We start from the raw sequence: 829 nt of genomic DNA on the forward strand, positions 1-829 counted from the left end.
CACAAGCTGGAATCAAGATTGCTGGGAGAAATATCAATAACCTCAGACATGGAGATGACACCATCCTTATGGCAGAAAGTGAAGAACTAAAAAGCCTCTTGATGAAAGTGAAAGAGGGGAGTGAAAAAGTTGGCTTAAAGCTCAGCATTCAGAAAACTAAGATCATGGCATCCGGTCCCATCACTTCATGGGAAATAGATGGGGAAACAGTGGCTGACTTTATTTTTCTGGGCTCCAAAATCACTGCAGATGGTGATTGCAGCCATGAAATTAAAAGATGCTTACTCTCTGGAAGTAAAGTTATGACTAACCTAGATAGCATATTAAAAAGCAGAGACATTACTTTGCCAACAAAGGTACGTATAAAAAAAAGGTACGTATAGTCAAGGCTATGGTTTTTCTGTGGTCATGTATGGATGCGAGAGTTGGACTATAAAGAAAGCTGAGTGCTGAAGAATTGATGCTTCTGAACTGTGGTGTTGGAGAAGACTCTTGAGAGCCCCTTGTACTGCAAGGAGATCCAACCAGTCCATCCTAAAGGAGATCAGTCCTGAGTGTTCATTGGAAGGACTGATATTGAAGCTGAAACTCCAATACTTTGGCCACCTGATGCGAAGAGCTGACTCATCTGAAAAGACCCTGATGCTGGGCAAGATTGTGGGCAGGAGGAGAAGGGGATGACAAAAGATGAGATGGTTGGATGGCATCACTGACTCAATGGACATAGGTTAGGGTGGACTCCAGGAGTTTGTGATGGACAGTGAGGCGTGGCGTGCTGCGGTTCATGGGTTGCAAAGAGTTGGACACGAGTGAGCGACTGAACTGAATC

Source organism: Bos grunniens, chromosome 4 (assembly GCF_055505025.1).
Source record: "Bos grunniens cultivar Pamir isolate PY7600 chromosome 4, Bosgru_T2T1.0, whole genome shotgun sequence".
In the NCBI taxonomy this organism is placed as follows: domain Eukaryota; kingdom Metazoa; phylum Chordata; class Mammalia; order Artiodactyla; family Bovidae; genus Bos; species Bos grunniens.